The sequence below is a fragment of the Equus quagga genome, chromosome 18, assembly GCF_021613505.1.
Source record: "Equus quagga isolate Etosha38 chromosome 18, UCLA_HA_Equagga_1.0, whole genome shotgun sequence".
Taxonomy (NCBI): Eukaryota; Metazoa; Chordata; class Mammalia; order Perissodactyla; family Equidae; genus Equus; species Equus quagga.
The window spans coordinates 8,663,137-8,690,519 of NC_060284.1; positions in this window are offsets into that span (position 1 = coordinate 8,663,137).

Sequence of the window (27,383 nt, forward strand, 5' to 3'; positions counted from 1 at the left end):
CATCAAGAAACTAAGCAAGTGTATTTATATATGGCCACACGGAGGAGGCATGGGATGGCAGGTCTAAGGTTTGCAGTAATTTAGTGTGTTCGAGGCCTGGTGGTTCCAGACACTGGGCCAGTTTATTGTGCTGGATAAAAACAGCTTTCTGCTAAAACAGCTTTTGCCGAGCCTTCCCCTTGACTTAGCACGCTGCGTCACTATCCCAGCAGCAGCTGACACAGGCTTAGGGAAGAAAGAAAAGTTTCATTGAATTCTTCAAGGGTTCTGGTGATGCTTGAAAAGAAGATAGAGGAAGTAAAAAATAAGGGTTTGGGCTTAAATCAGCAGGAATTTTCAGTCATATTGGAGTATAAAACTCCCATCTCTACCCCTGATTTTAACACAGTCAGGAAAGCTGAATTTTTGTAGAAAAAAATCTATGTAGATTTTTCTACATAGAGAAAAATCAGCCCTGTGACTCTCTCCAAGGAGTGACTATATTTATGCTTATTTTCAGGTTGCTGTTAGGATATTAAGATACTTGAAAAGAGATATTAATAGAGAATACAGTAAGGTCTATATAGACAGGGAAATTTCAGGCATATTCACCCACGCGCTCCCAAGGGTAAAGTAAGTGGACTTTGGGACATTGAATTTAGGAAGAAACTATTTGTCACATTAAAAGTTTAAATGCAGGGCTGGCCCAGTGGCACAGTGGTTAAGTTCTCACATTCTACTTCAGTGGCCCGGGGTTCGCTGGTTCAGATCCTGGGTGCGGACATGGCACGGCTTGTCAAGCCATGCTGTGGCAGGCATCCCACGTATAAAGTAGAGGAAGATGGGTATGAATGTTAGCTCAGGGCCAGTCTTCATCAGCAAAAAGAGGAGGATTGGTGGCAGATGTTAGCTCAGGGTGAATCTTCCTCAAAAAAAAAAGTTTAGATGCGGAACCAGCTCTGATGGCCTAGTGGTTAAAGTTCAGCATGCTCATTTTGATAGCCCAGGTCTGATTCCTGGGAGTAGAACCACACCATTCATCTGTCAGTAGCCATGCTGTGGTGGTGGCTCACACAGAACTAGAAAGACCTACAACTAGAACATTCATCTATGTACTGGGGCTTTGGGAAGTGAAAAAAAGAAAGAGAGAGGAAGATTGGCAACAGATGTTAGCTCAGGGCAAATCTTTCCTAGCAAAAAAACAAAAAGAATTTAGATGTGAAAAACTTTTATGTTTATCATCAAAGAAGAACTGGCAAAATCAAGCATTTCATTGCATCTGTATTTGCACCAATTCTGTGCATCCCCACTCCTCCAGAAGGTCTTTATGTTAGGTAAGTTGTTGAAATGCCTTAGCCTCCAATTTCCTTTTCTATGAAATAAGGATGTTTGACTAACCATTTCTACTGTCTCTTTTAGCTCTAACATTTATGTGTAATACTTTTCTCCTTTTCTATCTCTTAAGCCATTTCTTCAACTTTTTAGAGTAAATAAAATCAATCAATAAAATATTTTATCAATAAAATATATTAAATAAATAAAATAAATGAACATATTTTTTGGCAAACTTATAAAACTTAAGAATGGGGAATATAAATTTAGTTTATGTGGAGAAGTATAACTGACATCTTTTTAATGAATAAATTAAAGTCTAACAATTTATAAGACATGCTGCATTTCCTCTTCTGATGTATGGTAGGCAACCACCCACTCTTCCAAGGCAACGAAAAAGAAGAATTACATTCAAGCTGAGGGCATTTCATTCCTCAGCAACACTATGGAGAAGGAAAAGCTAAAAGCAGGATTGAAATAATCTGAGAAAATTTCTTGATAGTATTATAAAATATCTTGAATATTTGAACTGTTGGCTAAAACCAAATTTCAAACAGAGATTAAATTTTGGAAAATAATCCTGGAAGAGAGATTCTGCAATTACCTGAGTGATACTGGCTCAACACAAGGTTGACATAGGGGAACCATATTGTAGAAAAGAGACCATATTGTAACTTTGAATGACCTCTGACTAACTAACCCAGCTGGATATGCACCCTCCAGCAGATCTACCCGCTCTGTAGATTTTATGACTCCTGTTTGTGTATCTGCCTCCCTCCTGTGATAAGATGATGGCTTTGTCCTTTTGAGTTTCTTGGAAATGTGGTGACCCCTGGACAGAGAGTCTATGCTGATAGCCGTCATCAACGACAACTGAAAGATCTAGTGTGGTGACTCCCCGTCTGTAACACCACAGGGTCGACATTCCTAACCCTCTCCCCTATAACCCACTGGCCTATATAACTCCTTCAAGAGTCTGTGTCCCCCTTAAGATGGTTCTTTAGGATGCTAGTCCCCCATCTTCCAATTTGCTATCTTATTGCTTAACGAATGCCCTTTCTCTGCCACCATCTTGCCGCTTGATGACGGGCTTTTGTCCTGCGCCAGCAGATCATGCCCTTTTTGCGGTAACATGAGGGTCAAATTTAAGAATGCCTTGATAATTCAAGAATAGTTATAGAAACACATAGATTAGGGAAAATAGATGCATATGATGATGATTCTGGCTCAGCTCCAGGGGAAATAAACTGGATATGTTACATTAGCAATCATTTCTGCTTATGATTTTAGGAAGAAGACGACCCTATTAGGAAAAAATACACTCTGCTTCTCTAGGAAGTCACGCCTTACTGAGGCATTGATGTCAAAAGTTCCTAAACTCTAACTGATATATTAATAGCTTACGGGAAATCCACATGAATCCCCTGAAATTACGCACAAGTGCATACATGCATTTTTTTTTTAATGGAGAAAAAGGCAATAGTTTCAATAGATTGTTAAAGAGATTTAGGATCTTCAAAGTTTGAGAAACTGCTCCAAATGATTATTTGGAAAGTTGTTCTGATCTTTGGATTGTAAGCTTTTTGATTTTAATGTCCCCCAAACATTGGTAAGTGGAAGAAATGTCAGAACACCGTGAATCACAAACTGAGGGAGATTTTGCCTGCTCCAGGGATGTAAGAAGACAGCAACAGAAAGAGCAGCTGGGGAAGTGGTACTCAAAGACACCATTCAAGAAAGGATGTTGCAGAAGGGGGAAAACAAAACAAAACAATAAAATCCTTCCCCGGATTAGTGAGCAGGAGTTCTGGAACTCAGGACTGACTCTTGAGGGGCTTTCAGCTCCTCATTTCAGCTGTGTCTGTTTCCTTGTCTCTGAAATGGGGGCATTAACTTATCATTAGTCCCGCTTCGCTGGAATGAGAAATTCCACATAAGTACATTTTTCAAATAACTGCAGGGTACTTCTTTCATCCCCAATTGATGTATATTTTAGCCACTTGTGATAAAATGCTTTCTAAATATTTTATCTTCTAAAGCCAGCTAGACTACATGACAATAAAGATAACAATAGCTGACATGAAAACTATTAGCTTAGCTGATAGACTAATAGAAACTATTAGATAAACTAATAGAAAACTATTCAGCTTAGCTGAAAATATAGGCTACTTTTTATGGGAAGGAAATAAAAAAGATGACTCAGAGGGCAGAACTAAGACCCCAGAGAGTAGAGGGCACAGCCTAGAGCTGCAGACAATTCGTCTCGAGGAGGAGTACTGGGTCTTAATCAGGAAACTGGCAGCAGGGCACCTGTATGGCTTTCAAAGCTGGTGCTCACCAGTGCCTGCTGTGTGCCTCCCACTCCGCCCTGTTGGAATGCGTTAGCTCCAGTGGTTATCCTCTGACTCTCCCACCTTTGGATGTTGGGAGCATGTGGGGCAGATGGCTTTTCTCTTCAGGTCACAGGTCTTCAGATAGAAAGGAAGAATACTAAACAATCTACACGGGAGGAGTCACACACAGGTAACCTCATTTGCTCCTGGATCTAATTTAGGTGGTGAGATTCTAGATCTGGAGCCTGATGTCATAATGGGATGAAACTTTTGAAGAGTTTTTGGAGAGCTTGAACATATTTTGTGTGTGGAAGGGATGTGAGTTGTTGTGGCCAGAAGGCAAGCTGTGGTACTTTTTATTTTCCAAAGATGGGTGTAATAATATTTCCTGTCCCAAAATGTTCTTCCAGAACCTTCCCACTCCCCCATCAGGACATGGAGTCTCCCTTTGAATCGAGACTGGCTTGTGACTCACTAGTAACCAAGAGAATGTGGCAGAAGTGCAGCCGCATGACTTCCATGGCTAGGTCATAGAACGCCATCCATCTTCTTCCTTGTTCACTAAAATACTTGCTTTTGAAGACTTCAGCTACCCCATATACAACTTAACTGTTTTAAGAACATTATGCTCTGAGCAAGTATAAACCTGCCCATACTAGAGACCACATGGACAGGCCCTGAGACTACGTGAAGAGAGAAAGAGGTCTGACCAGCCCTCAGCAGTTCTAGCCTCTTGTTTTGGTGCCTGTCACGGTCTAACTCTAACTGCCTGAGACATCAAAGTCAGGACCTCTCAGCTGAACCCTCTCAGAATTCCAGAGCATGGGCACTCTGCGAGATAATAATTGCTGTTATTTTAAGCAGCTAAGTTTTGAGGTGATTTATCATGCAGCAATAGACAACTGGAACCTGGACAATAATCTCTGAGGAAACAAACTATAGAAATGCAAGCAGCAGTATAAAAGAAAGAATGCAAAAGCAGAGCTGATAGTCACATTATGGCTTAGTGTACCAGCTGATTGATTGCATATCAATTCTAATTAGTTTCTTTGCCACTCCAGACATTAAATATTGTTAATGTAATTTCTATGTATAAGTGTGCTTATGGCCGTATTGTTTGTAGTGGTGATCCTTTTTCCTACACTCCTCTCTACACACACAGACACACACACACACACACACGCACGGGGAACTGTAGAAAAAGTGACTATCTATCAATAGGGGAATGGTTGAAAGCATTTGTTTCGTTCCTACTGTGGAATATGACATCACTATTTCAGGGATGAATTAGATCTATATTTCCTGTCCTTGAGGGGTATCTAGGATCTAAAGTAAGTAACAAAAGCAAGTTATAGAGAAAAATATGGACCATGTTTTATAAAAAATTTTTTAAAAGTTTGTATTTTGTTGTTTGATCTTGGAAAACTTTGAGAGGATAAACAGTATGCTATTAACACAGCTAATCCCAGGAGATATAATTGGAAGGCGGATAAAAGAAAGATGATTATATTTATATACTGTTGTATTGCTTCACTTCTTTCAGCAAGCATTTATAACTTTTGTAATAAAAAATCTAGGAAAGTGAACTTTGAAGGTAAAACTAATATGTTTAAGTTGGTGTGCCTGGTAGGAATTTGAGGGAATAGAGATGATATTATTTATTTTTTCATAAATGCCATTGTGTTTTTTTCATGTTTTACAACAAGCATTGATATTTTCATTATTAAATTTATTCTTATAGAAACAATTTAAATATAGAAGTTTAAGATGCTTATTTTCTGGTTAAAAATAATTAACCTGTATTAAACTGTAGCCTGACAAATTGTAAGTGGCTGATTACTGTGCTAAATGCGTAATGAAAAGTTGCTTTCTGATGGAAGGAAGCCACAGTATGAGATCATCATAAAGAAATGAAGAGGAAAAGAAAGATGGGGAAAAAATATCCAAATGACTAAAAAAAATAATAAACGACATCCAGGAAGAAATTTCTAGCAGTCTGAATAAGTTGTAAATACACTTTTAGGAGATATTTTTTCCTTCCTGAAAGGGCCTAGGACTTGAAAGTAAGAGAGTTTCTTGTCCGGAGCAGGTGTATAGTATGACAGAGCACTTCAGTGTTCAAATCAGTCAGTATAGAGCTGATGAGTCTAGCAGGCACCTATAAAGAAAGTGGTAAAAACTAGTCACGTTGTTCAGTATACTGATGTACTCTAATGATGAAAAGCCAAGTCAACAATACATATACTGGAGAGTATAGGGTTAGAGGATGGAACAGACACTCTGAGATCAGGTTAACTGCTATAATGACACCATCCTAAAACCTTGTGGCTTAACACAACAAAGGTTTATTTTGTACTCATGTCACAATCCAGTGTAGATGGGTGGAGGGATTCTGCTCCAAACAGCTGTTGGGGAACACAGGCTCCTTCCATGGTCCTGCCACCTTCAATATCTTAGATCACTGTAGAATGACGAGAGGGAGAATGGAGTTTTGAGTGTGGGGGATTTTTACAGGCCAGGTTTGGAAGCAGACTACTTCACTTTTGTCCACGTTCCACTTTCCCAGAACTTAGTTTCACGATGTTAACCTATTGGCAAGGAGGCTACGGGATACAATTTAGCTGTGTGTCCAGGACAAAGAGGAGAAAAGGTGTGTTGGGGAGCACTGGCAGGCTCTGCTGAGAGGGCCTCCTGGGGGAGGGATCCCTGACTGGCACCATACAGCAAGGCCAGGACCCCTCAGAGAAGGTAGGGTTTCTTATCTGGCTTCCTTCTACTTGCTTTTTCAAGGCTTAGGTCAAGGATTATCACCTGCAGAGATTTTACTAACTCAGTCTGGGTTGAGTGATCTGTCCCTGTGCTCACACAGCACACTGGGCAATACTTCTCCTCTGTCATTGCACATTGCAATATATTACAGCTGTGTTTTATCTCTTTGTCTCCACTATTAGACTCTGAGCCCAATGGAGGCAGGCTTGCATATTTCATCTCTGTGTTCTTAGTGCCTAGTGCATGGTAGACATGTAATTACCATTTGCCATATTTATTAATGAGTACATTCATGGCTTAATTATATATACATATATTTGTACATATGCACTTTATTCATACGTAAAATATAGTAATTAATAACAAATAGTTTTGTACTTCTTGGTAATTAGATGTCTGGGAACCAAATATTCTAAGTTTAAAAGTAAATATGCTTCCCCAATGACTGTGCGCATTTGTGGTATGTGTCTCTAGGAAGGGAAGAGTGAGAGGGGTGGGGATGAAGTGGCAGAAAGGAAGAAAACTGTGAAAGAGAGAAAGAGGTGGAAAATGGAAAGGGATATGTGCTTGTTCATGTACTTTTTTGTGAAAAAAGTATTTTTATATGAACTCATAATTTTTTTTATATGGTGCTCTAAGTGGGCGCATTTTGGGAAACTTGCTCAAGTGTATTCTCCTTGGTGTTACAGAAAGACACTACTATTTCCTGCCTGCAAAATTATATGTGAATTGAGGCTTAGCTACATCTGACTTTGATTAGTTTGTTGCACAAATGGAATCAGATGGCTTTATTTGGGGATGACTCATTAGTCTTTTGTCCTTCTTTGTTAATGTTCTCTAAATGTAATAGTTATGTAATCTATCATATGATATCAGATTTATAAGAGGACATTTAACGATGTGTTCTGGATACACAGACAACTATATTTTGCTATTTGGGTGCCACAGGGGTTTCTAATTATCTTGGGTGGTATTGTGACTCATTATAGCTCTGTACAAGGACAGGGGGAAGAATCAGTGCCAAGAGCCTATCTAAATTGCCTTCACACTCCAAGGTGTACCAGTTATAGAAGAAGGTTACAACTTCAAATGAAATGTCCTATCCCTCCTTCAAGGCACAGCAAATGTCACCCTTACCTTTTCCCCCCACAAGTCTGTCCCCAGCTCCCAACACTGAACTCTGTCGGTACTTACGGGCTATTGTACTCCTTTGATATCCTTCACCTTTGTCCGGGATTGTTACGTATCTCTCCAGACACAAGATACTCTTCTCTAGTGAATCTGTAAACTCCTCCTGGGCAAGAACAATTATTACTATTTTTAGAATTAAAAAGATTGTTGGAAATTGACGCAGATCATTCAGATTTCAAGTTATTCAGGGAACTTGAAATTTGAGAAGTTTTAGCATCTTCTTACACTTCCACATAACCAGCAGAAGCATTCAAAGTAAGTTTTGAAAGTTGAAAACATTATTTAAAATGAAAAAAAAAAACCCACGTTATGTAGTCTGAATGTTTTAAAGGTTCACAATTTTATTTATGAAAGTATCTAGTATTTTCTGAATTTCAACTAAGTGCTAAGAGCTTTACTTTGCTTTTTTAGCTAAGTGCTAAGTACATTGTCCTGGATATGGCTTTACTTAAAGCCATGTTACTCAAACTAGGGTACCAGTTTCTCCCGAGAGAACTTGAATTTGTACCAAGGGAACTTAAAAGTCACAGAATAAATATAGGGTAAATAATTATTAAAAAGAAAAAAAAGTCAATGAACTCAACAGAAATAAATATTAAATCCATATAAAAACTTGTGCAGAAATGCTCATACCAGCTTCATTTATAGGCACCAAAAACTGTAAACAACCCAACTGATCAATGAATAAGCAAACTGTGGTGCGTCCACACGACAGATCACTACTCAGCAATAAAAGTAACAGACATTTTCGCCCAACAATAGGGAAGACTCTCAAATGCCTTCTGTTAGGTGAAATAAGCCAGATTCAAAAGACTTCATGGTGTATATGCTACAGTGTATGACATTCTGGTGAACAAATTGATGTTTCCAGGAGCTGGAGTGGGGACAGGATTGACTACAAACAGGCACTTTTAGGGGTGATGGACCTGTCTTGTGTCTTGATTGTGGTGTGGTTACATGACCCTATACATTTGTCAATACTCAGAGAACATATACCAAGAAGAGCGAATTTTGCTGTATATTAAGTAAAAAATTCTTTTTAAATTCCAAGAAACCAATGCTGGCAGAAAGTTGTAAAATTTGTACTTTCAGTATAGTAATTTGTCACATTTTTCTGAAGTAATTTTGCTATACATTTTCAAAGCCATAAAATTGCTCATAGCTTTTTGTTCAATAATCCCATACTGGAGAATTTATCCTAAGAAGATCATTGCAAATATGGGAAACCTACATGCATAGAGATATTTATCAGTGTTTTAATAGGTGAAATGCTGTGTTAGTGCTTTTATTTGCATTTCTAGGTTTGCTAGCAAATTATATATTTTCCACATGTTTATTAACCAGTTTTGTGTGAAAGAATAAGAGTAATACCCTCCAGTGGTTGAAGAATGGCAGTCCTCTATTCTCTCTCAATAAGCACACAAAGCCAGCCATCACTGTGACATGATTAGAAATAGCTAAAATTGCTACTATTGTTTCTATAGATAAATAAACACATTGAAATAAAAATATGTGGTTGCCAGGTGGGCTATTTAGTGAGATTTTGTTTTAAGAGTCTTTTAGAACATTTCACACTTGAAAGTTCGTCCTAAAATTTTTGTTCCTTTAATCCAGTCTGGACCATTGTATTTTATGTGTCTAATATCAGAATATGAGAAACTAAAACCTCGTTTTGTGCATTCTTTTTCTTTGACAGCTTAAAATTTCGAAACTCTGTCCAAATTTTTCATTCTTTTTAGTTCATTTAATTTTGGCACTACGTGCCTTTTAGTTCATGAAGCTTTTAAACTCTCACTCCCATTAGATACTGTGGAACAGCTTTTTGGAGAATTAAAAATAGATGAATGTAAACCACAGAAGGTTTTCTCAAAAATGGCCACATTTAAAAAAAAAGTCAATTGAGAAAGTGCTACTAAAAATGTGCCAGGAGGAGGTAAGAAGGTAAATTATATGTGGGTGAGAAGATCATCTGTAACAACAAAAATGCTAAAGATAGAGCGGCTCCTCCCTTACTAATTCAGTCACCCAATGTTGCTTGAGCACCTGGTTTGTATGGGCAATGTTCTATGCGCAGTGACAGTTGTGAACAAATAGACAGCAGTCTCCTCGCTCATGGAGCTCACATTCTAGGTTATTCAGAAACTGGAACAGATAGAGTTTAGCTCATTCCCAGGTGTTTTCATCTTTTTGCTAAATATATACCTTCCCATGAAAAGTTATTGATTTGCATAAAACATTGAAATGTGAATCCTACCACATTTTTCTAGATGATTCTCTTCAACTTCCAGAGAAGACTTTTCCTGTCCTTCATCCTTTGTCTTTCCTCCTATATTCTCTGTAGGTGACTTTGCTTCTGATTTCACTGAGAAAATAGAAGCAATCTGAAGAAAACTTCCTTATCCTACCACAATCCCACTAACTTGCATGCTTCCGCCTCCTATCCAGTGCCTCCCTTCCTGTTGTGTTTCAGGAGCTGTCAATGTACTCATCTGAGGTCAGTCCATCCCCTTGAACACTGTGTCCAATTCCCTCTGCTTGTTCATGGAGTTTGCTTCTATAATTATCCGCGGTCCTTCCCACATAATCAATTTTCCCCATCAGCATAAAAACTTAATATAACATCTTCTATCTTAAATAAAAAACCATTCCAAGATGCCATTTATCCTTCTAGCAATTATCCCATGGTTTCTCCTTTTATAAAAAATTTCCTGAAGAAGTTTTTTGTAGACTCTATCTAAAGTGTAGATGCTATCCCATTCTCTATTGTAATCACTCCAATCGAGCTTTCATCCCCATCATTCCACTCAGACAGCTCTTATTAAGGTTGCCCAAGACCTCCATGTGGCTGAAGTCAATGTCAACATTCAGTCCTCATTTCAAGAGCACATGATATAGTTTTTCACTTTCTCCTTCCTTGATAGGATGTCTCTCAGGCATCTCAAATTTAGTGTCTAAAAAGTGAACTGATTGCTCACCCTCCTTCAATCCTACTCTCCTATAGGATTCCCCATTGTAGTAAATGGCATTTGAATCACTGCATTGCTCAAAAATCTTGGAATCATCTCAGTTCTCTTTCTTTTGATGCTGCAAACTCAGTTAGAAAATGATTCTCCAAAGCTGACCATTTCTTACTTCTTAGAGTCCGAGCCACCACCATCTCCTGATTGAACGCCTACCTCCTGACTTGTCTTCCTACTTCTATAGCCAGATTGTGTCACTTTCCTGCTTTAATCATCCAATGGCTCCCCATAACATTTAGACTAAAATCTAAAGACTTTGCCATCACCTACAAATACCCACATGATCTGTCTCCTGACTACTCTTCCAACCTGATTTCTTAACAGTTCTCCTCTCAATTGTTTATCTACGTCATGATTCTTAAATACCTCAAGATTATATACACCCCAGGAATTTCACCCTTGCTATTTCATCTCTCGGGAACACTCTTTCCTCAGTTATTTGCCTGTATGGCTGCCATACTGCCTGCGTGGAATGTGAATGATGTCTCCTACCTTTATGATAAGCAGCTGCCCTCTTTGCATGTCTCACTTCTGCATATTCATATTACTTGTCTCCACCCGATGCATTATTTATCAGTAATAAAACACCCCACCTAGAATCTAAGCTCCATGTGAGCAAGGGCTTGTTTTGTTTAGTTCATTTAGTTCATATTCTAAGGACCTGGTACATAGTAAGGCTCCAATAAATATTTAAAAAAAAAAAAATTTTTTTTCCTTTTTCTCCCCAAAGCCCCCCGGTACATAGTTGTATATTCTTCATTGTGGGTCCTTCTAGTTGTGGCACATGGGACGCTGCCTCAGCGTGGTTTGATGAGCAGTGCCATGTCTGCGCCCAGGATTTGAGCCAATGAAACACTGGGCCGCCTGCAGCGGAGCGCGTGAACTTAACCACTTGGCCACGGGGCCAACCCTCCCAGTAAATATTTTTGAACTAATAGAGTTACTAGATTTAGCAAATAAAAATACCAGATGTCTAGTTTAATATGAATTTTAGATAAAAGCAAATAATTTTTTTAGTATAAGTATATCCCAAATGCTGCCCACATTTTATCTGGCAATCCTATGAATTAATGAACTATTAACCTGGAATAAGGCCAAACTGTCTAATATTTGTTAACTATCAGTAGTCATCACCTAGATGAAAACCAATCTTTTTTACACAGTAGGCGCTCAAATGTTGACAACTAACTAAATTTGAAAATGGAGATCTCCTTTCCCTCAGGACTGCATTGTAAGATACTTGCAATAGGTCTTTTCAGGGGTAGATTTTTCATGTGTGTTATTTATTCACAGGGAGACTGTCAGAAGAGGCATCTATGCTCTGTATAACTAAAATTTAAGAGCATAATACCAAAGAGTTTTAATCCAGGCAGAGTGTATTTAATTAATTATAAATATCAAGGCTGATTTAGTTCTAGTTGGGGATAATCATCTAGGAATGTGAGTATTCCTTAAATGGCATGATGTAGAAGGGAGACGACTAGCCTGGGAGTTTGGAGATAAGGGTGTGGCCTCTGATGGTCCATTCAGTTACGTGAGTGGTTGAGTCACCTGACCATTCTGGGCTCCATTTCTCCAACTGTAAATGAATGTTGTTTGACTCTTTAATTTCTAAAATTCTTTAAAGCTAACCCTCCTTTGCCTTATACTGAAAATATACACTTATTAGATGATAAAGAATCTGCTAAAATGAGGTTGTATACTTTGCCATGGTTGGAAAACTGTGTGGGCTGGTTCCTGGCAAGTATACACTTAAACATCAATTTGGCCGTTTATGATTTAAGCTTCATTTTTCCTGAAAAATGAGACATTTATTTATTCAATCAAAATTTACTGAGATGCTTTCCAGGTATGACTATGTTTGCTTTTGGAGATACTAAATGACTATAAGATTGTCTCTACCTTTCAAGGAATTCACAGTCTGGTCCTGGGAGACAGACATGGTAAATGCAAGGCCAGTAAGAGATGGTAGGGTAGAAGTAAGTACCAGGTAGCACGAAGGCAGAAGAGAGGAAGAGAGTGATGTTTCCCTTTTTGTAGAGGGAGAAGTGAGGAGAAAGGTAGCTAGAAAAGATCTCATTGACATGGACGTCTTGAAAGGTGAGGCAGATGTGACGTAGACAGAGCAGTAGGCACAGTTGATGTCTATGTGTGACTTTGTATAATTCTTTTTTATTTCAGTGCTATTTTTCCCATCCACACAATGGAGCTAATACATGCCTCGAAGCATTTTGAGTAGGGCTGAATGTTTGTGAAAGTACCTGGCACCCCGTGTTCAATATGAGTTCCTGAATCTCAACTACACTTGTAAGAAAATGAACTAATGGATTTTGCATTGCAAATGATTAGTAATTTTTAAGGGCTTAGTATAAAAAGTTATTGGTGGATCAGTGCCAGTCAATGTCAGAGATTCCATTCATTTTCAGGAAATTGAGAAAAATAAGAATAATGTCACATAGTTATGTGAATATGATTACTTATTATTCTTTTCTGGAAAGCTTTATCTTTTATTCTGAGATTAAGTCCTGCCTAGTTCTTTGGCTATAAAATGAACTTTCTTTTATGAAAGGCTGATTAAGCAGATGGCTGGTTGACTGGTTGGTCTTAAAAATAATGTCTATACTTTATAAATAAGATGTTAGCAATTATATGCCTGTCATATGAATATTAAAAATGTAACATTTTTGGAATTTTACTGAAATGTAAAATTATGCTAACCATTGATAAGAATATTTTCCTTATGATAAATGAAGTTCTACATAATGTTACCTTCACATAAATAAAAGCAAATTTTCATTTTAAGATATATTTAATATTCTCTAACGTTTAAAAAGCCATACATTTACAAAGAGTATCATTAATGAGTTAAAATAAAAATTCAAATGTAGTTCCATAAATTTATAATTCCTAATAGTACAACATTTGTTCAATTACTCACTCTCTTATTCAACAACTATCAATCACGTTCTCTATGGCTGGCACAATGGTAGGTGCCTAATTCAGCTCTGAGCAAGAAAGACCAGATCTCTACCCTTATGGAACAGATACGCCAGTGTAAGAGATAGACAATGAACAAAAAAATTGTATTTAATGTATTATTATTATTCCATCAAGTTACTTGCACAATAATACTTGGCCAGTGAGGTCCATAACTCAGCTCTTCTAACTCTAATGTTCTCTCTGTAGTTGTTCACAAGACTTTGAAAATCACTCAACTTGCTGATGAAACTGTGAAGGCTAGTTCCGTGAGAATAAGACTGCTTCAGTTTGGGCTCACTGGGAATGACATTTATCGTGTGTCTGACTTTGGTAAAATCTGAAGCTCACTTTTCTCTGTCTGTAAAATTGAGATGAGAGAACCTTATAAACGATGGTTAAATGAGATAGTGCAGGTCAAGTACAACTTGGTTAGAAATCTTAGCTACCATTACCATCATCGTTAAACATTAGTATCTTTTTATTTATGCCCAGGAACAAAGATAATAGGATGTTGTAGCTGGCATAATGAGAAGGACGTTGGCACCTTCTGTTTTATATGCTTACTGGTTGCTGACTCATAAGAGAATTTTGTTGCAGGCGAAGTTCAGAATATCTGTTTTGGCTTTATAGTTACTCATGGGTCAAATGGACTGCAATGGACTTCACTTTGGTTATTTGATAACTTAAGGGAGACTGTATAAAAACCATAGCCAGTTTTGTTATCTGGCTAGCTTAATGAGCTCTTCTCTGTGTGCCTTATGCCTGCATGAAGTCACTGGCACTCTGTTACTATGATAACCTGTGGCCTTTGGACCAGGAACTATAATATGTATGAAATGCAGTTTATATCAATGACTAAAATGATCTAAAAAAATGGTGATATGTATCCCATGTGCTTTATCTTTCCATTTTGTGATCTTTACTTCTAGTTTGCGTATAAAAATGAGACTTACTTTCTTATTTATTTAATATATTTGATAAGTATTTAGAATGCCTAGTATGGGCCATTCTCTCATTGAAAACTCTGAGCATCATCTGACAAATAGGGTATATCTGATACCTTTACAACCTGGAAGTCACAAGTAACATGCCTTATTTGGCAGGTCATTCTTCAAAAGAAATTCTAAAAAATTCTAAAAATTTGAGAATTCTAAAAAATTCTGAAAAAGAAATTCTAAAAAATGAAGCAGTTATCATGGGAAAAGTTGGAGTTTTGAGCCAGATAGATCTAGGTCAAAATTCCAATTCTGTCGTTTATTAGCTGTGTAAATAGCCTCTCTGAACTTCGCCTTCCTCATTGCTAAAATGATGAGGATGATATCTGTTTCATGCTATTGGATGAAATAAGGTAGATTAAACAACTACCACTGAGTAGAGATCAATAAATGCTCATTTCTCTTCTGCTCTTCTTGGCACAACAAGATAGACTTTTAAAGTACGTGTATATACATATATACACACACACACACTTTGTAAGTGTCTGTCTGTGTATATTTGGATAATTACGTATATGTAATGTTTGTACATGTACAAAAATATGATAAAAATCATAGCCAGTACTGTTAAATGGGTGGCTTATTTACCTCTCAGCAGTGTGTCTTATGACCGCATGAAGTTGCTGATGTGTTTGATGTTTTCCCATTCATTTGTTCATTCATTCAACAGGCAATTATTGAGTAACCCCAGTGAGGTAGGTATTGTGAATATTTGAATGGCCTCACTGCAGAGATACCTACCCTCCTCAAGCAATGTGACTCCCATCAGGGCTGACAAGTTCCTCAGAAGTTGGAAGGATCAATGCCAGCCAGCATAGCCAAACAGAAGCTGAGCATTGCTGTCTGCCAAACAGCGGAAAAATTAGGACAACTAATATTTTTATTTTAGGCAAGACTGAATGATCAGGAATGCTTATACACTGAAGTAATCCTCTGAGTCTGAGTTTTTAACATTTAAAAAATGTTATGTAAATATCTATATAACAAATTTCTATACAATTGCTATGGAAAGATAGCAAATTTTGAATTTTCTGGTGATAGGCGAAGTAGCGAACTGAGACAGTAGCCTGAGTGACTGATGAAACATGATTGCTAAATATGAATAACAAAAGTGTGTTTGTGTGTGTACGTGTGTGTTTGTATGTGTGTAGAAGAGGACAGACTCCCCAGGCATTGCATAGAATGTCAGTCTACTTTTCCCTTTGCTGTTGATTAGAGGCCAGGACAAACCCTGGAAAGAGGAGCTACTAGGCATGAGAAGTTTTAAAAATTAACTATTGTGGGAAGTGGGCAATGTCCTGTACTTTGTTTCCTCAATATCTCAAAGAAAAACATCTTTGACCTGATTTACAATGATGGTTCCTGACCATTATAATTATGGATCATGGATTAAAAATAAACTGTTTCTTTTTAATCCTGTTATTCCGGGGATCATGCTAGACACTGGGGATACAAAAGTTTAAAAAGCACCCGCTGGTTTAAAGTGTGCTGAGTAGAGGTTGAAGGGAGGTATATAGATGCATTAATAAATAAATACAATAAACTCTTTTAAATAATATGATCAATGTCTGTGTATGCTAAAGTATAGGCATAAAGATGGGAGTGGTCACTTTTTCCTGGGTTTATCAGTTAAGGTTCAGTCAGAACAACAAAAGCTAGTCCACATATTCCAGTTTTGAAAAATCAAGTCAAGGAATTAGGGGCTTTATATCTTTGGAAGAAAAGAGGAATTATAATTTATTAAAACTGCCACTAATGCTCTCAGTCTGAATCAGCAGAGTGTGTGGTTTTCTGGAGTTCATTGGGAAGCCATTATAACTTTTCACAATGTCTAGGGAGCTCCTATCAACTATCCCACCCACAGCAGTGAAGTAGGTGACTCTTAAGAGTCATCTGGGAAATTACTGTCAATCTCAGAGTCACTGAGGAGTCATTAGCTTCCGCTGAGTTCAGAGAATGGAACCTTCTCCTTCTGTCCCACCTTCAAAATTTAGTGTGAGGGCTTCCCATTTGTAGACTCCAAACCAGAACTATATGAAGAAGGGGATCCTGAGAAATATAGTTCCAGGCTTATCCTACGCAGTACAAAGAAAATATAATCACATAGATGAATAAACAATGATAGATTATCAATTACCAGGTATATTTTAAAAATAAACAAATTCTAGCATTAAACTATGTATAATTTTGAATTCATCAAATGGATTAAATCAGAGATTAGACATAGCAGAAGAAAGAATTAAGAAACTGGATGATGTATCTGAAGAAAGTACTCAGACTACAACATGGAAAAATAAGGAGATAGAAAATATGAGGGAGAATTTAAGATGCATAGTGCATAGAATGAAAGAATTTCAGTGGACTATGGATAATATATTCAAACTGGGTATCTGAAGGAAATTTAGAAAAGGAGCTATTTATAAAATGTGGATGCAGTGAAGTCAAGAAATTTAGGCAGATGAGGAGGGGTGTGGATAAATCTTACTGGAGTTAAGAATAGACAGAACTTTGAAGTTAGGTTGTTAAATGTAGAAGATGATGAAATTGCCTGTGAATTGAGGTTGGAAGACTTTGGGAAGAAGAATAAGGAAAACAAAGCAAGAATGAACAAGAGGATAATAGTCTGGAATGTTGGCTTTATCCCACTGTCTGAAGATGACACAGACAAAGGGCATAATTGAATTGATTATTTTTGATTCAAGGGGCTTGACCAGGATGAGATCCAATAACGTCACAGGCCTGAGAAGGTCAACATACTACATATTTGTTTAGTGTTCAAATGGTATGTTTCTGAGCAACGGATCTGGAATCTTGAAACTCCAAGCATTAGGAGACTAAATAATAAGCATTCCAGTGCCACATGCTCAGTGTATTTACTGGGACATGATGTTCTATGGGGTCAAGGCTTCACTTGGAATCACAGAAAAAATATAAAGACTCTGGGAAGGAGTCCCCCTTGACAGACTTGTCCCTTATGATTCAGAGGATTCACTGGATTCCTGTTTTCTTAGCTCCCAGTGTTTTCCCAGCAGGTGTTGTGCCCTGGGGATTCTGGTACTTTGAGTAGTAAAAGTGGTGAGCACTGGAAAAGGAGGTTTTTCTGATGGAAGCCTACTGGATAGAATAGAGACCACTGACATAAATTCATCACTTTTGATGTGTTAAGTTGCCCCCTGCCTCTGTGACATGAAAGGGGAAAGTTGAGCCAAATACACTCTTTACCTTGGAACAAAGAAAGCCCCGAAAGACCATTACTCAGTATAAAGGTAGCCTGATAGCTATTTGGCTTTAGTTTACACTTCTTTATCTCATATACAAACCAAATTCTTAGACATAGGAAAAAATGACTTTTACCTCCGAGCAATGTGTTAACTATAGCAGAAAGAGTTACAAAACACAAATTCTTAATGCTGGGACTGGCATGAAGTGTATTTCTTAGATGTGGTGTCTTTACATAATGCACAACATCAACAACTATTTATGGAGCCTTTACCTGTCTACATAGTTGTTAATAGATTTGGGAACTGAATAACTTTCCTTTGAGAAAGAAGCAAGGCAACTGAGGTTAGCTACAGGATATTAATAACACCATTCCAATCCCCATCCCTACCCCCAACTTTATTTTTACACTAGCCTCTTCTTCCCACAAAAATATCCAAAACAGAGGCCAGCCCGGTGGAGCAGTGGTTAAGTCCACACGTTCTGCTTTGGTGGCCCAGGGTTTGCCCGTTTGGATCCCAGGTGTGGACCTACGCACCATTGTCAAGCCATGTTGTGGCAGGCATCCCACATATAAAGTAGAGGAAGATGGACACGGATGTTGGCTCAGGGCCAGTCTTCCTCAGCAAAACAAGGAGGATTGGTGGCAGATGTTAGCTCAGGGCTAATCTTCCTCAAAAAAAAGCATATCCAAAACATACTGTTAAATCACAAAGGAATTGCTCTAAGTTCCAATATTTAGGAATGATTCTAATGTTTAATGGTTGAAGATCATTGTCACTTTTCTGGCTTCACTCCTTCCCATTCATTGAAAACCAACAGTTTTTATATTTTTTCCAAGTAGAACTTGGAAACACAGATCATGTTTCTGACTCATAGTCTGGTCTTATTTGCTACCTCCCATTAGCCAAGTTTTTCATTTTTTGCACTAGGTCCTTTGATTTCTTCTGTTTTTAACAATATCAAAAGAGGCAGCTCTAATATGGTATGCTAAAAATGAACCTGTTCTTAGTAACTGCCAATGTCCATTTCTGGAACACTCATCTTCTCGCTCTTCAGTGGTCATTCCTGTCCTTGCTCACCACTGCGTAAGTTGCTGAGACCAGCATGCTGCCATCCTGTACCAGCGCAGATCTTTGAGCTTTTCACTCTTTTTTAGTGGTTTGCCTTAGAGTACAGATAAGTCTTGAGTGGTTCAATCTAAGAAGAATCTGTGCGCTTGTCAAGATGGTATCTAAGTCATCCTCTCCCTCCCACCTTGCTTACTTTTTTCTGAATCTATCTAGTGTGCCTTGACTCTCTTTCCTTAGAATGAATTCTTCTGCTAGAGACTCCTTGGCACCTTCTGTAAATAGACCTCTGGTGTCCCTTCCCTCCTTAGGGACAGGAGCTGCTTGGCCTCAGGCCCTTCCTGCCAGGCCTGAGTATGAATGAGAAGCTTTGGGGGCTGCAAGTCTCCCTTTACCATGGACCCAACAGCCTAGGGGTTGAATGCTGAGGGCACTCGGCACCCAATTCCCTGGCTTGGGTTGATCCTCAAGTCTCATCTCTAAGTGAAATCTGCCAATTAGCTAATCTACACAGCTCGACCCTGCTGTAGTCTTGAGGTCATTTCTCTGTGGCTTCACAGGGCAAAGGGGCATGGGAGAGTTTCTCCCCAAGCAGGCAGGGGAGCTTCTGTAGTGGCCACCTGCCAACTCTAGCACCTCTGGAAATTCTCCACTCTGACATACAGCTTATGTAATTTAAGATTTAATAACATAGAAAAAATACTTTTGTTCCTCAAATAACAAATATCTATTTCATACTCAAGGCCTTTGCACCTGCTCTTTTATTTTCTTCAGGTCCCTGTTCAAGTATCGCCTTCTCAGGGGAGTCTTCCCTGACCACATTCTCTAAAGTAGCACCCCTTACTCTCCAGTCCCTCTTACTCTGCAGGTGGCTACATGTCATTCGTGATTCCCCCAAATATTTTGCACATCCTCTTCTCTTTTTAATAGTTTCTCTCTTGTGAATCCAATATGGACTCTAATTTTTCTGACATAGAATTTTTTTAAAATCTGGAATCTCCAGCCTCTCTTGACAGTGCAATGCAGATACCACCAATCAGATGGAAGGCTTTGACTTGGAAGGCAGCTGCGTGCCACATAGGCTGAACATGGGCATTGGTTGTGTTAATGCAAGTGTAGCCGAAGCCATGGGCTCCTGGCTTGGCAGGAGGAAAAGTAGCCCTCCCGACTATGGCGAAGGCAGCATGTTGCAAAGATCAGTAGCAGCAGCAGCTTCCTATGAGGTCAGTTTTGTAATATAGTTCTGTGGGTGGTTGTTGTGTGAGCTTTCTATTAGCCCTTAAATTCCTTCCTACTGAGACAACTAGTGGATTCTACTGTTTGCATTTAAGACTCTGACTGATAGCATGCATTTATTTTTTTTCTTGGTGTCTCACATATTATTTACTTGATTGTTTGCTTATTGTCTACTAGAATGTATTCTCAGTATCTAGAATAGTGCCTGGTCCATAGTAGGCATTCAATAAATATTCAATGATAGAAAAATGGACTAAACATGAGAGGATCTCTTTTGGTCTCTAGATATTCTAGTCATTGGTATTGGTTATCCTTGTTGCATGATTACCCCAAATCTTAGAAGCTTAAAACAGCAAGTATTTACTATCTCTTAGAGTTACTATGGGTCGTGAATCTGGGAGTGGCTCAGCTGAGTGGTTCTAGCTCAGGGTTTCTCATGAGGTTGCCATCAACATATTGGCAGGGGCTGCAGTTGTCTGAAGGCTTGACTGGGTCCCCAGGGTTTCCTTCCAAGATGGCTTACTCACATAGCTGTTGGCAGGAAATCTCATTTCCTTACCAGGTGAGCCTTTCTGTAGGTTGCTTGAGTGTCCTCATGACATGGCTGCTGGCTTATTCCTCTAAGCAAAAGAGAGAAGGAGAAAGAGAAAACCACAATGCCTTTTATGAGCTAGACTCAGAGGTCTAAGACTACCACTTCCATCACATTCTATTCATTAGAATCACTGGGTACTGTCCATACTCAAGGAAAGGGGAATTAGGCTCCACTTTTCAAAAAGAGGAGTGTCAGATAAGTTTTGGACACATTTTAAAACCACCACACCACTTAAGCATGGAGTAAAAAAAGCTGTAAGCCTATTTCCTATCTCTTTCTTGGACCGCCATCAAATGTCTCTTTATCCCCTTTTACTTAGTAATTATACTCCAATATTATTTGTAAAGGCAATGTGTCTATCTAAAAGCTCATATATTATGTCTCTTTGAGGTTGATTTGGCCACATGATGAAGTTCTGGGAGGCCACTGGCTCAACAGAAGGTGCACTCTTTACACACACCTGCCCTTTCCTCCTTTCGGCTCTTTGGAACGTGAACACAATGATGGGCTGTCCAGTAGACATCCCAGGCCATGAGCAATCTTGAGAATGAAATACATAAAATGGATAATTTTAATAAATACATAAAAAATGGAAAGGATGCTGATTGGGGAGTCATGAAACAAGTCCTGAACTGACCACTTCTTCTATCTTGCTTAAACCAACAATACTTTGCATTTCCTGTTATTTATAGTTAAACTAATTCTGATACATGTATCCTTGGGAAAGCGATTCCGATTATCTTTTGTTTACTCTCTTTTCTTGGAAGGTTGTCTGTCCCATCCCACGGTAACTCTCTGGCAGAGCATAAGCGAAAAGTCCTCAATCCCAGTCTGGATCCGTCTCTCCCCATGACACAGATTCCCTGGATGTAGAAGGAAGACGTTCTTTTCTAGCAAACTTGGAAAACCCAGGAAGTGCTGAAGTTTTCTTTCAGTTCTTTACTTATCAAGGACTTTGTAGCATAATAAACTTGAGAGAGTGTCGCACATGCTTTGCTAATTTGGTTTTAAGTTAGATGACTCTCTCTCGGTGGGAGAGATATTGCTTGTTTCATTTTCATTTGCTGCTCTGTCCACTGAGCTCCGTCTCTAATTCTTCACTCTTTAGCTCACTGAGACTTTCTGATACCCCATAACTCGAGCTTATTGCTTAGGGTCTTTTCCAGACTCTAGAAAACTCCCTATAATGACAATAGTATATTGTCCAAACGTTTATTTTTTTATGTGCCAGATATTTTATAGCCATTATTTCCAACCCTGCGGCCATCTGGAACAGTAGCACTATTATTATCTCCATTTTAAAAAGAGGAAATCAAGGCCTGGAACCTTGCCCAAGGTCACAGAGTTCAAAAGTGGCTGAGCTTGGATCCAAACCAGGCTCAGAATGACCCTAGAGCCAGTGTTCTTTCCACTTCGTCTGTTCTTCAACTTCACTGAAATCTTGCTGGACACATTTAGTTACAGTAGAAAGTATAAACATGGAAGGAAAATTACAATGTAATTGTCAAATTGGCTGGCTTCAGCATGCACAGTCTTGGGAATCCATCTCCTTATAGCATTTTTTCTTAGTAGAATTTGTTGAAACCAGATCAGCCAATCCTTGCTAGTGTGGGTCATTGGCCAGGATATGAGAATCACTTCATGAAGTGGAATCTTATGTCAAAATGCTGTTTACTAAAATAGGATTTTCCAGAGGGTGGTGTTTTCATGAAAACACTCAATGGAAACATTTAGACCTTGCTCACCTCTCTGCTCACCTACTTCTCAGGTCCCTTCAGATGAGCAGCAGCATCATTGGAAACCATAGAGGTGCAGGGTATAGAGAAGGCAGAGGGGCAGGAAGGACGACGATGGAAGAAAAAGAGAGATGGTAGGAACATTTACATATATTTCCACCCAGCAGAATTTATTATTTCTTTGAATTTTTTATTTAACCTTCACGTGCCCTAATGAACTAAGTTTTATTAATCATGTTTTATAAATGGAGAAGCTGATTGTCAAAGAAGTTAGGCTTGACAAAGACATAGAGGCAGAAAATGATGGAGTTAAAATTTGAATTCAGAGTTATCTGATTCCAAAATTCATGCCCCCTGTAGTCCATTATGTTACCTCTTCATGAGCAGTAATTTCAATAGTATCACATTTGTGTCCTGCTTTATATTTTGCACATATCCTCTCATTTAATTTCATATAATCCCATAATATAGTTGTGATGGTTAATTTTATGTCAACTTGGCTAGGCCACAGTACCCAGATATTTGGTCAAATTTTATTTTAGATGATTCTATGAAGGTATTTTTTAGATGAGATTAACATTTAAATCAGTTGCGTTGGAGTAAAGCAGGTTACTCTCCGTAATGTGGGTAGGCTTCATCAAATCAGTTGAAGGCCTTAATAGAAAAACACTGATCTCCCCAGGGGAAGGGAGAATTCTGCCAGCAGCCTACCTTTGGACTTGAACTGCATCTCTTCCTTGGGTCTCCAGTCTGCCGACCTACCCTGGAGATTTTGGACTTGCCAAGCCTCCACAATCACGTGAGCCAATTCCTCAAATTGTGTCTCTCTCTGTGTGTATATGTATCTATATATGTAGATTCTGTTGGTTCTGTTTTTCTGAAGAACTCGAATGCAGTAGTTATTATCCCTTTTGTGACGAGTAAACAGGTTCAGAGAGGTTTAACAATTTGCCTCCTAAACAGTGAACTATCCAGGATCACACCGTTAACAGTTGGAGGACCTGGTACTCAACATCAGTTTGCTCATCTTCAAGTCTATTTCTTTTTCTATCTTCTTAGAAATTATTCTTTAAAAATTAATACATAGTAAAATTCAGTATGTTTGTTTCTATGGCTGCTCTAACAAATTACCGCAAACTTGGTGGCGTAAAACAGCACAAACTTATTCTCTGACAGTTGTGGCGGTCGTAAGTCTGAAACGGGTTTCACTGGGCTGAAGACAGGGTGTCGGCAGGGCTTGCTGGAGACTCTGGGGGGAAAATTTGATTCCTTGGGCTTTTCAGCTTCTAGTGGCTGCCTGAATTCCTCGGCTCGTGACCTTTTTCTCCATCTTTGAAGCACGTCGCTCCAGTCTCTGCTTCCATCATCCACTTCCCTTCCCTCGTCAGTAGTCAAGTATCCCTCGGCCTCCCACTGAGGAGGACACGTGATGACATTAGGGCTCACCTGGAAGATCCAGGATAATCTCTCATCTCGAGATCCTTACCTTAGTCACATCTGCAGTCTCTTTAGCTAATAAAGTAACATTCACGAGTTCCGGGGGGTAGGATGGGCGTAATTTTGGGGTCCATTCTTTAGTCGACCACACTCAGATTTGTTTTTTTTTTGTTTTGTTTTTCATGGTACATCATTTAGTTTGATTATACAGCATGCTTCTTTGCTTTCTCATTTACCTTGTTAATTCTATTATAAAATAGATTCAAGTAAGAACCTTGAACAGGAAATGTTTTGAAATATTGGAACATAAGACCTGGAATTGTTGAATTACAATAAACACATTACAACTGCTCTCAAAACATTATGATTCAGAATCCACAGACACCCTCAAAGCTCTTACATTAAGGCTTTTCTCTCAGGGCGATTTATCAAATCTATTAATGAACTACAAAGGTGACTGATTTGAGTATCATATTTTCATTTGCTTCCCTTCTATTTAGGAGAACAATCAACATGTAGGACTCCAGTGGGAAAGGAAGCAGAGATGAACTCGGGGCCTCAGGCTGTTTAATCAGTTCCCAGATGCCTGAGAGCTGACCGTAAATCCAATGCGTCTATCTGGGAAAACTCGCTTTGCCCTTGCGGGTCTTTATTTCCCTGTCCTGAAGAAGCCCCCCAGGGCCTCATTTACTCAGATCTCATGCCCACAGAGCAAGTTTTATGGTGTCAGCAGCTTATTCTCTTCACTTTAGCAGCCTCCTGTGACATTGAGAGTCACGCCTCAGCCAGGCTGAACTGTGCAGTGACACAGGAGCTTCAGCTGTGTGGTCAGACAGACCCACATTTGACTCCCAAACCCACCTCTTGGTATGTGGTCTCTGAACTTGTTGTGAAGCCTTAACCCTCCGTCAGTGGGATGTGGATAATAATATCTTTCGCACACAGAGTTTGGCTGGATTAAATTTGCTTGGCAGCCACTGGCCTTTTGACCTATGCTACACCTAGTGGAGGGACAGGCAGAATAAAAAGTACCGGATATTCCGCTTTTAGAAGCAGATCTGAGAGTGCTGCCCCTTTGTAGAGACAATCCTGGTAACACTGACCCTGGGGTTAGACGGTTTTGACAAAATATTTGTGGAGATGCTGTGATTGATTCCCCAATGCCGTTAGCCTCCTCTTCCTGGCTAACAGAACTCCAGTTTTGTCCCGAAATTAGGCAGCTCTGTACAGCCGCAGAGGATGGTGCCTGACTAGTCCAGGCCAGGCACGGCTGTTACAGTCCTCTTTACCAGGGGTCAGGGGTGGCTGTGAGATTTATTTCTAGTGGATGCGACATGAAATTTTCTGAGGAAATTTGGGGAAAGATTTCCTCCCCTGATTGTTTTAATTGCCTCCAATTCACTCCTTTGGCCAGGGAGGGAGGAATTCCCAGCCTAGGGCTGTGGGGATGGCTGAACACATGGCAGTGACACTGGACAGATGAGACTGACAGCAGTTTATTAATCACACACGCTCACAGCCCCAGGAGGAGGACACCGTGCCTTCAGGGCCACACGGGGGTTACACCTGGGAACAGAGTGAACAGCCAGGAGCTGTGGGGGGCAGGCTTTGTAGTATCAAGAGAGTGGGGGCTGTACCCTGGTTCCTGTCGGAGGATGCAATTGGCTTGTTTGAATAATTCCATGGGCTGTCAGAGAACTGAAACCTGCTACTTAAGGATAAGCAGGAACTGTATGAGTCACCTTGAAAAGGAAGGTTGTTTAGCTCTGGGGCTTTATCTGTGGGAACAACTTGGGGAGGGGAGTTTTAAGTAGGCCAACCATAGGAGGGCTTCCTAATTTCACCAGATGTCGAGTTGGTACACAGCATTTGGCCTTAATTTTAGGCCATGCACCCTACTGAGAGAGAGATAGTATGTGAGAGAGAGAGAGAGAGAGAATTGTTCTTTCTTTTCTTTGTGTACTGTCACGTGTGAATTAAAAGCATAACGTTAATTTTGCAATCATGGAAGGAAACATTGCAGATATTCCAGTGATGGTGGAGGAAAAAGAGAGAACAAGCCTGGGTCCCCGATTGCGTCTTTGAAGCTGCTGACCTTTCCCTGAGAACTTGTACCACCAGGCTTCCTTTGTATGACCATAAATCCCTGTTGTTGAACCACTTTCACTGTTATTCTGCCCCTTGGAGCTGAAGTGCCTGACAGGGAAGGACAGGTGCTCCTACTATCTGCCCGGGGCAAGACCCCTGTGATTGTGATTTTATATGTGTGACATCTTTTCTGCGACAATATAATGATTGTATTGTATTGTGTTAAGTTATGGTTATACTGTAATCATGGTGCAAAGTCCATCTTGGACCAGACTGAAGGAAGGACTAGAAAAATCAGAGAGAAAATTCCATCGGGCAGCTGCTGAGTCCCTCAGCCCCACGACCCACCTCAAAACAAGAATCTGACTTTTATTTTACTCTTACACAGAATTTCCATAAAATTTAAGTCACTGCTAATCCCTTTGTCGATCCCTAAAGTACAAGTTTACCCACAGGCTATTGAGTCCTCTCACACTGCCTTCTATGTGACTTGCAAGAAGATGGAGCTGCCATATATCTTTTTTTTTTTCACCTATTTTGCAGTCCATGAAAAATCTCCAGTTGATATAAGATATCTGCCTTAGAAATATGATAAAATAAGCCCCTAATCTAATCAGGAACATGTCCTAGAACAACAGAGAATCTTCAGAATATCACCTTCAGATGCTTATCTTTCTTGCATCTGTCTACTTAAAAATAAACAATGAAAAATAGAAGGAATGATATTGTACTTTTGGAGAAAAATACAACAATTCGGCTAAAATGATATTACCAAATGATTTTCTTTGCTTAAACCTTGATTCAAATTGTTTCTGAGCTTTTAAATGTTCTATGCTGTCATTTTGAAAATTACCTGTATTAAAACTTATGTAATAAAATGTTTAAAAATCCTTCTAATAAAGTCTCAATAAAAGCCTAAGAAAACTCAATAGGATCCTTAGTTTAAGGTACCAGAATACGATTTTCAAAATACTCATATGCAATATTTTTTCTACTAAAGCAATGAAAATTATTGAATTTTGGAGACTGAAAAGATTCTCATGAATTTACACTTAATAGAAAAAAGTTCACACTTTAAAAATAATAGACATTCAATCAATTCAACTGAATCAATTAAAGGACTACACTAGGCCAAGAAAGAACAGCTCTTCCTAATCTTGCTGACTCTTCACCTTCTCGAAAGTCTGAGACCAGAGATCCAGGAGTCCCTGAAGGCCATCACCACGTTAGACCTTGTGCAAAGCCCCTGACTGGACAGTACTGGTGAACAAGTCTAAGGGGTGGCTCCCAGCCCTTGGGCTGCTCTTCTTCACTCGGTCTCCAGGCATCAGGGGCAGCGAATGAAGGGCCTTGTACGCCCTGCTAAGGAGCTCATAGTCATTCTGTAGGTAATTGGGAGTCCAT